Below are 12,186 nucleotides of genomic sequence, written 5' to 3'. Positions count from 1 at the left end.
AGCTGTTGGAAGGAAACCAAAGCCTCCTGCGGAGAAAAGGGGTCTGAGGGAGCTGAAGACATCTGGACAGGCATCCCTGTTTTTCCTCTGGCTCCAGGAGAGGGTCAGCCTGCTCCTGCCCTGGCCCCCAGCTTGCAGTTTTCTCCCTAGGATGAGCTGTGGTTGGGTTATTGCAGGGTGGGAAATCTCTGTGTGGTAACTGAGGAGAGAGGAGGGCAGTGGATGATCAGTCAGTCCTGTCAGAGTGGTCAGCTGATGGCTGACTCGTCCATCTGAGGCTACAGACAGATTTAGGGGGAAAAGCTGCTCAAAGTACCACAAGACATCAACAAAGACAGTCGGAGCCATCAGCTGGGTTGGGAAGGTTTGCTCACCTCTGAAATGATAGGCAAACAGGGAAACTGAGTCTATTTGACTCTCTCGCTGAGGAAAATACAGAGATGTATTCCCAGGGCAGAAGGAAGGAGTTGTTGATAGGCTTCATTTTGTTTTTTTACCTTTGTATGTTTTGAAAATGATAATAAGATAGAAAAATCTAGGCGGCAAAGGCGGGGGGGCACTGATTGCATGTGTTGTTTTTAGTCATTTTCCTCAACACTAAAGGTGAAGTAGATGGATTCCTTGTATTCAAATGCACACACACATACACACCACATACATGCACACACACATACACACATACCACATACACACATGCATACACACACACACCACACACCATACACACATACACACACCACACACAAAAGCACGCCATACACACATACACACGACACATACTCAACACACACACCACAACACACACATACACACATACCATACCCACCACACACAACGTACACACACCACAACACACACACCATACATACAAACATACACACCACACACGCCATACACACCACATACACACACATACACACATACCACACACATACCATACTACACAACCACACACACACACACATACATACCACACATACACACCCTATACCACACACACCACCCACCCCACATCTTTAAACTTGCCCTTGAAATTAAAGTGACCGTAGCTGCTGCAGGATCCGTCACACTGTACACCCACGGTAATGGAATTGAAGCCCCGGCAAAGTCAACCCTGTTAGATGTGGCAGTATGCGCCAGTGATTGATCATTTACTGCACACGGCTTTAGACCCTGTCTGCCCTGAAATAATCTGTGATAAAGTTCTGTGTGATAGAACTTGAAACTATCACTTACCATATATATATATATATATATATATATATATATATTAAACTAATGTGATCTAGGATCATATTATATGTTTAAAAAAAAAAAAAGCTCCCATATAAGATATGCGGTAGCTCAAGGAAACTCAGTTCGTGTTTTCCAATCATAATATAGCAGGCCCCACAGAACAAAAATAAGGAATGGTTGATATTGCTAAAGAGTTTCCAGATTTTATGTGGAGTTATTTTAACTAAACATTCATAATTTATTTCTCCATTTTTTCTGCACGAATTTTTAGGGTTACCGTTATGACCTACAAGTTTGCCACGTGTGTATTACTAGCTATTTATTGAATCAGTGCATTTCTTGAAACTAGTTCTTTAAATAGCCAGGCCTCCCCTTTTTAGCTGTTGCATAAAAAATAATATAAACACTGACACCAGACAGGTCTTCCTGACCCTGGAAGACTGACCCCAAGGCCGTTGTTATGTTTACACTCAGATAAGAACAGTGTACGTCCCTGACGCGCTGTGTCTGGGATTTTGAAACATAACCTATGACTTGGTTTTCTAGGTATAGAAGGATTTCATGTCCCTGTGGCCACTCTGACCTTTATTCACGGCACACAGAGAGGTGAGAGCATCCCTTTGGGTTCAACTATTTTATTTTGCTCCCCTTGGAACCACGCTCCTGGATCTGCCTTTGATAATGGCCTGCTGTATTTCTAGTGGGCCATTCTGGAGTACCAGGGCATCCCACAGTATTTCAACTGTGGACATATTCTGGGTTGAATTGTGTTCCCCTTCCCCAACCCATGTGTTGACCCTCTGACACCCAATGTGATCACAAAATCTCTTTCTTTTGTTTTCCCTGATGTTTTCCCAGTGATAGGTATTGAACCTACGCAAGAGTTCTACTACTAAACAATACTTACAGCACACACACCCCTTTTTTGAGACAGAGTCTTCGCTAAGTTTCTTACGCTAGTCTTATATTTACTTAGTAGCCTGGGTTGGTCTTGAATTTGTGATCTTCCTCTACCAACCTCCTGAGGTCTAGTACAGAGATTATTTCTAAGAGGAAATTTAGGTTGATTAAATTCTTAAGGGTGGGCTCTTAATGTGAAAGGACTGTGGGCTATAAGAAGAGCGGAGGGCTTGAGGGAGACGGCTCAGTGGTACTCAGAGTACTGGCAGATCTTGCAGAGAATGGAGGGTTGGTTCCCAGCCTTTCCACCGTGGCTCTCAACCATCTGTAGCCCCGGTTCCAGGGGGATCTGATGTCCTCCACGGTCAATATACATATCTACTCATTCATATAAAATAAAAATAATAAAAAAAAAGGGCAGAGGTTTCTCTCTTTGTCGCGAGAACATAGCAAGAAGTTACCGTCTGAAAGCTGAAAACAGCACCCTGCCCAGCATCCTACCTGCCTGGTACCCAGATCTTCCAGCATCCAGAGCCAGACGAAAATAGATCTCCATTGTCTAAGCTGCTCCCTGGGGTATTTTGTCACAACCCCCAAACTAACTAATACAGATATGAAGCTGCTATAAAAAGACTCTCAAGGGGCAATTTCTTCTAGCAGAAAACATCTTGTTCCTTTCATGTCCATCCTTAAAACAGCATCCTCTGTCCCTTCTTCCCACGATGTTAGTTCTATTCACAAAACACTCTTTCTTTACTAACATAGAACATTTGTCAAAGTCTCAGAATGGGCCCAACTCTGAGCTCATGGTTTCTGTAATGCTTGTTATACGAGCAAGACACTGATTCGAACTAATTAAAATCATTAATCTTCATAACAACGCAGGGAGGCTGCTAATAGTATCACCCCAGTTCATATTCACTAAGCTGGTAATTAGGAAAATTTAGCGAGGCAGGTAGCGGAGGGCAGATTTGAACCTGGCAAGCCTGCTTTCAGCGCCCTTGATGTTAGCAACTTATTATGCTCCCGTGGGAAGTCTGTTATATTTTTAAGACACTCTATGGACTCGCAAGGTAGGTGATATTAACAGCCTAATCTTGCTGTCAGCGAAACGGAGGCCCAAAATGTCCCTGTAACATTTCCAGCGTTGCGCATTCAAGCCTGAGCTCTTCAGTCAATGCCAGAAGCTTCTAGCCTTACCACCTGCAGGGTCCTCAAAAGGCAGTAATGCTGGAGACAGTTTGTTTCCTGAGGATGATGTCTAAGGAGTTTCCACGAAAAGGCCAATGTGGGTGAACAGGTGCTGGAGACTGGGGTGCAGGCTTGCACAAAGTAGACAAGGTTGGTGACGGTCTCTTGGCCATGTGTCCCAAACCTACACCCGGCTGTGATCCATGTGCCTTCCCAGAGATTCCCATCTCAGAGGCAGGGAGGGGCCTTGCATCCTTGGGCTGTGAGTTAGACGGAGTCCATGTGTTTGGGAGTCAAAGCGGCTTTGTCTGACACGGGGACAACTTCTCCCGCTCAAAGTTGGCCGTGCACCTGCAGATCTCCCATTAAACTGCCTGCCGAATCAGGAATAATGATTCTCAGGGGGAAGAGATAGTATTTGCATTTGAATTAATGTTGAGTTCGGAGTCACAGATTCCTCATCAAGAAGGATTTAGAGCAATTGCTGATATCCTGGGGATCTGTGACCAGCTCATTATTTTCATCTCACAGGGTAGTACTAGAATTTGTAATTTTTTTCAAGTCTTCTTTCAAAAGTTTGGCTCTTTTTACCCCCATGATCATAATTATAATAATTTTGAAACATCAGTCTGCTCAGATATCAAGGTGTTGAATGGATAATTTCACTTTAATGAATTTGTCTCATATGGGCTTATTTTCCACATCTGTCCTGAGCTGAATAGCTAACTGGTTAATATGAGAACTGTTCCGTTTCATTAGCTTCTCCCTGTTGATTTCCTTGAGTTGGAACCGATACACTTCCAGTCGCGAGCCCTGTCAGCGCTTCCCTTTCAAGCAAGCCTGGATCCAAGTTCTATTCTAAGACACTGATGCCAAGGAAAAATAAAAAATGAAAAAACACTTTTCATCTAGATGAACTGTAGGCTTCCTCATTCCCAGTGGCTTCTGTGAGATTACCAAGTGTTTGTTATGGGCGTCATAAACACTGGTACCCGAGACCATCGTGGGCAAACCCTCTGGAGAAGAACACACATCCCTGACAAGGATGGCTGTGAGTGGAGGCGAGGTGAGGGATGGGGGGCTAGCTGGTGAACTCAGGAAGGGAGAGAGGGGTGAAAGAAGAAACTAGGGCATTATGGAAACTGGGAAACTGTGTTTAAAGGGTTTCCATTTGGACTGAAAGCTTTGCAGTCTTTTATAGAGGTGCCTTGGCTATTGTGTGGCCCTGGGAGAACATTTGAAACCGTGGTTCCAGGTCAGATGGGGTCAGGCATGGCACAGTGTCCTGGAAGAAGAAGAGGAGGTCCCTTGCCTTTCTGGACCTCCTAGTTCAGCCCAGATGTAGAAACGATTAGTTAGAACACTCTGGACTGTGAGAGAAAACCTAAGCCATACAAGAGGAAGTCCTCCTTCCATACATACGGAACATACAGGAAGATGTCCCGTCCCTCACAACAGGAAGAACAAGTGCCCTTCAGTGGCTCTGTCATGAATGTCTTTCTGCTCTGCTGTCCTTTGTGTTAGAAAATTATTAATCTTTCCTACACAGGATTGGATGAAGAACACTGATAAACGCTGAGGTGGCATTTTGTTCTTGTTTTGTTTTTACCAAACCTCGGGTACCAAGGGTTTGATTGGTGAATAGGCTTGGTCCTGCTTTAGGATCTGTAATTGCTATCAAGGGAAGGTCATGAGCTCTCCTAAATCTAAGTCCCAGAACCAATCACTGGCAAGAGATGTGGATACACTCCATCATGATGTGCCAGTCAAGGCTAGGACCATTATTGTGCAGGATGTGGAGGGACAGGACGGTAATTAGAGAAATGAAGTAAGGAACGGAGAGTGTCAGTCAGCTTTCTGTTGCTGTGACAAAAAGCCTGACGTAATCAACCTAAGCATAGGAAAGGCACGTTTGACTCAGTTTCTGAGTCTCAGGTCATGATCCCTTGGCTCTGTCTTCCGGGGGTCTGTGCATAACGCACCATAAAGAGAAAGTACAGAGAAGGAGGCCTCTTTACCTCGTGGCGTATAGGAGTCAGGGGAAGGGAGAAAGAGGCTTTGGGATTGATATTCCTTTCGAGGTCATGCCTTCAGTTTACTAACACAGCTCTGCCGGGCCACATATCCTAAAAGTTCTGCCATCTTGCAGTAGCGCCATGGAGGACTTGGATCCAAACCTTCAACATGTAAGTCTTTGAGCTCATCATGGAGGTAAAGATAAAGAAACGATGCCCTCTCTGCTAGTTCATACTGAAGCGTGTCCCCAGCGTTGCTTTAAGGTGGAGAGACTCTCTGATGTCTAGTGGACTAAACTGGGGCGACTTCCCCTAAGGCTCTGAAGCTTGCTTTACTGCAGGTGTTTATGAAGTGTACAACCAAAACTATGAAACAGACCAGAAAATAGACAGAAACACCAAGGGCTCAAGCTATTAGAAAGAACTGGGGGGGGGGGTGTCTACATACCAAATCTACTGGGTGGGTGCCCTGCCCCATGTCCTGTAAGTCATCAGAGGGATGGACCCAGGACACCCCAAGTGATCCAGCAGAAGAAAGCGAAGAAAGAACGAGCTGTGGCTTCTGTGTGAGATGCTTTCCTGCCTAGGGAAACTGGTTCTCTGGCAGTCACACGTTTCTCTGAGTACTTCCTTAATTTTACGTTCTTTATATCAAATATGCTTTTTTGTTCCTTGTAAACACTGGGGACCGTTTCTAAGCTGTGCATTTCATGTACTTTTCAGTTTACCGTTTGGGATCACGGATGGAATGGAGTCTCTTTTAGCGGAAGGTTTGGAATGCACGCAGAAACAGCCCCTTTCCCCCAGGTTCTGGTGGCTCTGTGTTATTGGTTTAAGTGGCTGTGAAATTGATGGCAGGTGTTCAAAGATGAGTTAGACGTGGGCAGAGTCATGGGGTGGGCTCCAGCGGGACAATCCGGAGGGCCGGCTGTCTGTGCAACAACAGATGTGCAGCCAGGCTTCCTGAAAATCCAAACTCTGACTTGGATTCTGAAGTAGAGGAAGTAGAGGAAGGAGTCGGCAGTGGTGGAGCAGGAACGTGCTGCTTGGCTGAATAACAGATGTCCTTGAAGGACAGTCAGGAGCTTGAATGTCTGAGGACAACCGAGAAGAAGATGCTGTTATTGTTTTGACCTGACCACCCCAAAAGGTTCTGTATTAGAGATTTTACCCCGAGCACAACTCCTGGGAAGTGTGGAACCTTTAAGAAGGGGATTGTTGGGTATCTTCCCCTTTGCCCTCTGACCCACGGGTGAGCGGTCTTGCTCGGTCATGCTCCCCCCACAATATACTGTTCCTTAAGAGACCCAAGAAGAAACAGCCATTTCAACATGGACTGGGACATGTAAACTCATGTGTTGAAATAATTTTTTCTATGAATTGGTTATCTCAGGTGTGCCAGTTAATTTGATTGGATGTTTGCTCAGCTCAGTGAAGGCTGTGTTTAGATGTGTCCACGAAGGTATTTCCAGTGGTGATGATATCATGAAACTGTAGCATAGTGAATGTATGGATCCCTTGATGGATTCAGAACCTGATGGCATTGTTTGGTGCTGGTGGAAGGGAGGAGGTGGGGTCTCGCTGGAGGAAATAAGGTTACTAGGGTATGTCCTCGGTGGGGAGGCACTACCTGCCCATCACCCCTACCTGCATGCTTCCTGTCTCTCTGCTTTCTGGTGGGCCACGAAGTACACCTTGCTCTTGACTCCACGATGTGTTTGCCCAAGTGAATGAGTTTGAGAAACAGTGCACAAGGACCTCAGAAACCCGAGCCAAAGTGAATGCTAGAGCAGCTTACCTGTCAGGTCTTTGAGTAATGGAAGGCACGCAGGAGAATGGGTATTATGGAAAGTTTATGGCGCCTCATCACTTGAATCCCTATGTCCCTTCCTTATTCTCAAATGGCAACCAAAACACTGTGGCATACCCAAATGGGTCTCCAGGACCCACAAAGTTGTTCCGGTCAGGAAATACGTGAGGATGACAGTGACCATCAGCAAACAAGCGCCTAGGCATCTGGTGGTGAAGGAGCTCCTGATGGCACAGGAAGGGGTCGATGGAGATTGGAGGAGCTTGCTGAAGGGGTGTGGAAGGTCCCAGTTCATGACACAGAGGCTTTGAAATCTAAGGCTGTCCTGATTGCTCTCAGCTTCTAGACTAGAAGCATCTGGCCAGCAGACTCTTCCTTCTGAGGTATGCATGTGTACTAAGCACTGTAGTGTGTTGTGAGCCTCCCTGGCCGTGGCTCACTAAGTGTCTCTAGTGAAAGGAAGGCCGTGACAAACACAGCGAGCTCCCGAAAGTCGCCAGTTTGCCTGTTGAGATTTGTACTCCTCACTGGGAACAACCCAAGTTAAACAAAGCTCAGGTGTCAGGAGTCACAGGTTTTCAGATGGGCGGGCAGCCTCATCCTCAGAGCCCAAGGCAATGACTTACAGCTACAGAATGAAATTTGGACCCAAGTGTAAAGAAGTTGAAGATGTGATTTCAGGATAAAGAAGATCTAGGTTTAAAACCTTAGCCACTTTATGAACACGCACATACACACACACCAGATTTAGAACTGAATTGGATGTAATAATTTATAATAAAATAACAAAAACAATAGTGACAACAACAAAACCTCAAGGATCTATCATGTGTGTATTGGTAGTAATGTTGAGGGTGGGTAAGGATCTATCATGTGTGTATTGATTGTAATGCTGAGGGTGGATAAGGATCTACCGTGTGTGTATTGGTACTAATGCTGAGGGTGGGTAAGGATCTACCGTGTGTGTATTGGTACTAATGCTGAGGGTGGGTAAGGATCTACCGTGTATGTGTTGGCACTAATGCTGAGGGTGCATAAGGATCTATTGTGTGTGTATTGATACTATTATTGAGGGTGGGTAAGGATCTACCGTGTGTGTGTTGGTACTAATGCTGAGGGTGGGTCAGAGCAAGTAGCTTTGGTGAACACCATTTGTATCCACTTCATGATCCCACAGATCTCTTATAAGGTAAGAACCATCTTCATTTTGTAGATGAGGAATCTGAACAACTGATTCCAGAGACAAGCAAAAAGCATTCCTGTCCAGTTTGAAAGCTTGTGCCCCTTGCTCCATAACCCATATGTCTTAGCTAGGGTTTCTATCTCTGTGAAGCACCACCATGACCATGGCAACTCTTATAAAGAAAACATTTAGTGGGGCGGATTACAGTTTCAGGGGTTCAGTCCATTATCGTCATGATGAGGAACAGCTGGCATACAGGCAGATGTGGGCTGAAACTGAGAGTCCTGTGTCTTGCAGGCAACAGGAAGTTGACTGAGACACTGAGCTATGCTGAGCAGAGGAAAACTTCAAGCCAACCCCCACAGTGACACACTTTCTCCAAAAAGGCCGTACCTATTCCAACAAGGCCATACCCCCTAATAGTACCACTCCCTATGAGACTATGGGGCCAATTACACCCAATCTACCACCCCATATGAGAATAATGTGGAGTGCGTGATACCCAAAAACTCCAATGAAATCTGATTTATCATGTGTGATACTGTGTGTATTATATGTGTGTACAGACACCACATACGCGTACAGAGAGATATTAACATAAGGGACCAGGTCACAAGGCAGCTGATATTTCCATGGGTCCTCTGAAACATTTCCTTTTATTGAGGCTAAGAGTTGTCTGTCTGTGCCCCCCCCCGTCCCCCCCACCGAACAGAGTCTTGTTTGTAAGAGGGTGTGGCTGCAGGCAGCTGTCAGGCAGCTGTTCTGTAACTGGGAAGGGTCTGCAGAGGGGCAGGTGCTGGGAGCATTCCAGCCTAAGATAGGTTCTCTGCAACAGCTCCCTCTGTCTTTGTTAAAATGCAGGTTCTGATGAGGAACCTTGGTGGGAGAAAGCTCCAGAAAGTCCCAATGTCACTGGCACTGCTGGAGAGCCAGGCTCTAGGTGTATAAGCTCCAGAGACAAGAACTTTATACTCTTTTGGAAGTTTTAAGAGAGGAGCTTCAGGCTCAAGAGAGCCAAAGATGGTGCTAAGGTAACTTGTGACCCAGGAGGCAGGGAGGAAGGATGAACAGGACCCTTCCCACCTGAAAACAGAAGAGGGTGTGGCAGGGGAGGAGGTTTTAGCAAAGAAGAGAAGAGTTTTGGAGACATTTGTAAGATTTATTTCTGCATGCAGAAGGTGGTAAACCTGTGGAACCCATTGTTTCTGAACATTGCTAGATTACAAACAAAGTCCGCAGATAAAACAGTTCATCATATAGTTGGAGCTCACTGAGGATTGAGTCTTGGAATCACTCAAAGTTTTGACACACACACATGAGTTCAGTTTTCAAAGACAAAAATAAGGACTTGGGATTCACAGAAAATTCTCCTTCTCCTTCTCTCTTCTTCTCTCTCTCCCTCATCTCTCTCTTTCCCTGGAAAATCCCGCGTGGACACTGGATCGCTAGTACTTCTGAGGGTCTGGGGTGTTTCTGAGAACCAAGTGTTGACCATTGGATACAAATGCTGTACTGGGAGATAAAAGATCAGTATTTATCCCTTACCTCCCCTCTGGGCAATGCCTGACTTGCCCTGCTAGGGGCCCAATGTGGGGGATGAAGAATTACTGCTCTCTTCTGTATTCCTGAGACATTCTGTATTCTGTTTAGAGTCTAAACCCCACACCACCATGCTCTATCCACCATGCAGACTAAAACCACTCTTGTATGCTACAGATATCTGTAAATGGTTGGATGCGGTAACTGGGTAAATAAAAATGAACGAAATACTACCTGCTTTCATGGAGATGACTATTGAGAGTGAAACAAAGAGCAGTAAAGCTGTGTTTGGGGAGCTGCTAGGAGGGATGGGTCCTACCACTGGGGAGCACTCAGGTTGGATGGGAGCACTCAAGTTGGATGGGAGTACTTAGGTTGGATAGATCATGGAACTCCTAAGGAAGTACAACTTCAAAGTTTGAAGCCTTAAAACCAGTGAGAGTTAACCTGGCAAAGAGCAGGGAAAAGGGAATTTTAGAGGTAAAGATATCAGACTAGGGAGAAGCTTGGAAGGTTGGTGTGGGGGTTTTGATTGGAATAGAAGCATTCTGCCTGCAGGAACTGGGGAGACAGAGGGACTTCTAGCCCAAGGGAAGTTCTTGCTAGATACACTGGATATCAACTGGAAACTTTTGAGAAGGAGAGAGGATGCCTTCATGTGTTCTAGGACTCCGTCCTATTCCAGCTCTCAAATACATTTGACACTCGGGGCATAGTCTGTGCCTGGTGGCAAGGACATTGTGTCATGGGTGGGGGCTGCTTCTGGTTTATCACACCTGCAAGACACAGACTGACGTGGTGACAGAAGAGAGTGTTGCCACCGACCCATGAAAGCCCATGACAGACAGAGCTGTCTATTTCTGTCGCCCAGTCTCTGGCTTGGAGTAGGAACCACAGGTCCACACGGACCCTCTGGTCTCTGTCATTAATTCTGCTTTGTACTTAGAGGCTTCTTTGACAAGTTGTAAACAGAGTGGCATAGAAGCCTCAAAACCCACTTTATATTCTACATTCTGTCACCTGCATACAGAATTCCCCCGGGATTGAGGGATAATTTAGATTACTATCTGCTAAAATGATTAGCCTCTTAGTGGTAGCTGGTAAATCAAGCTGGGAAAACATTTTTTTAATGGCCTATCATGATGAATAGAAAAATCCATTTGCTTTGTGTCTTCTTTAAAATATATCAGCTTACGATGAGTTTAGTTTGAAGCAAATGAATTCATATTATTGTCATTTATCCTGGCCCTGGAGCTTGAAATCTCTCAGGGAAGCGAACTTTCTGCTTTCTTCCTCTGCCCCGCGACATCCCTCTGAGATGAAAGGGTTTGGATCTCAAGCCAGGAAAGGGAAATCCTCTGGTTTTAGCCCCTCGGTTTTCTAGACAATTGCTCAGGGAATTCTCTCTTGGGCTGGTAACAAAAGAAGACAGAACCTGGAATTCTGCCGAATAGTTTTTAGAGAAAGAAATAGGTCCTCTTACACCACTCTTAGATGAAACATATTCAGAAGGAGTTCAGAAAGGGGGCATGAGTGCCCCCTACCAACTATTCACTTCTCCAACACACCTGCAAGGTGGGATTCTGGGAAAAGAAGGTGAGAGTTCGTGTTTGTCTCCTCAGAGGAGGTCACATAGCAGACTGCAGAAACAAGTTTCCAGCGACTGGAAAGGCAGAGCAGATGAAGACTGTTTGGTTTCCTAAGGGTCGCCTATCTTTACCTGTTTAAGCAACAGTTTGGGCAGATATGGGGGCAATGGTCTCAGCCCAGCTCATTTTGCTGTTCTTGTTAATATAAGAAACGCAACAGCAACATCACTCTTCTAAAAAGAAGACTTTTATTTTCTGGCATGCTTTTTAAAAATCATTTTCACCCTCTGGGCTGTGGTGGCACAGGTCTTTAATTCCAGTACTTAGGAGGCAGAGACAGGCAGATCTCTGAGTTCAAGGCCAGCCTCGTCTACAGAGTGAGTTCCAGGACAGCCAGGACTACACAGGGAAACCCTGCCCCGAAACAACAAAACCAACAACGACAACTACAAAAAGAAGAATAATTTTCACCAATTTAGCTATTTTGATGTGAGATTTTTTTCTCTCTATCACAAGGAACTTCACTAACTTTAGTCCCAGCTTAGAGTTGATGGAGAAAATAAATATTCAAGAGGTGTGCATACAACAACCTGAGGGCACCAGCCCGTGATCTATTCTCAGGTCCCTGTGCCACTTGTGGTTGGAAGGGAAAACACAAGCAGATAAATAGATAGCCTCGGAGCCCAGAAGGGAGGCTGGGCCTGTGATACACAGAAGCAGGGT

This window comes from Microtus oregoni, unplaced genomic scaffold (assembly GCF_018167655.1).
Source record: "Microtus oregoni isolate MIOR12 unplaced genomic scaffold, Mior012 000010F_ref0000083, whole genome shotgun sequence".
Lineage (NCBI taxonomy): Eukaryota > Metazoa > Chordata > Mammalia > Rodentia > Cricetidae > Microtus > Microtus oregoni.
This window is presented reverse-complemented; position numbering follows the sequence as displayed.